We start from the raw sequence: 557 nt of genomic DNA on the forward strand, positions 1-557 counted from the left end.
TTACATTTAATTTAACAAAAAAATATTATATTTAAGACCGGAAGGGGGGTTCGGACCACCAGTGTTGCTATGCTGAGTGCATGGAGTGCCTTGATTAGATTTTTATGATGGTTTTGCCCTTTTATGAACTCTTTTTACCCAGTAGAGTGGTAGTTTAATTTCAACCTAACTATAAAGTAACCTATGAACTGGTAAATTCAAAAACAAGATACAAAATGCACTTAGTAATATTGCAAATCACTTGAAGTTTAATTTGGTGTAGTAAAACGTTCAGTTAACCTTGTTAAATAGAAGTAGGTAATTTTTACATTTAGAGTATTATGTATCCATCTTTGCTACACATATATCACTGAGATGGTACATTTAGGTTAACTTCTAAACTTTCTTTAATCGCAAGTGTTAACAACACTTATAATCCTTTGGAAGCAGAGTAATAAATTATGAAATGGGAAAGAATAAAAAATAAGCTGTCTGAGTAATCGAGTGGCTATATAGTGCTTGCCTTCAAATCAGGCCCCTTACACAAAAAGGTAAAAAAGAGTAGAAACACAAATAAA

The sequence above is a fragment of the Macrosteles quadrilineatus genome, unplaced genomic scaffold (assembly GCF_028750875.1).
Source record: "Macrosteles quadrilineatus isolate MER2022 unplaced genomic scaffold, UCM_ALF_1.0 Scaffold_1__1_contigs__length_201487025, whole genome shotgun sequence".
Classification (NCBI taxonomy): domain Eukaryota; kingdom Metazoa; phylum Arthropoda; class Insecta; order Hemiptera; family Cicadellidae; genus Macrosteles; species Macrosteles quadrilineatus.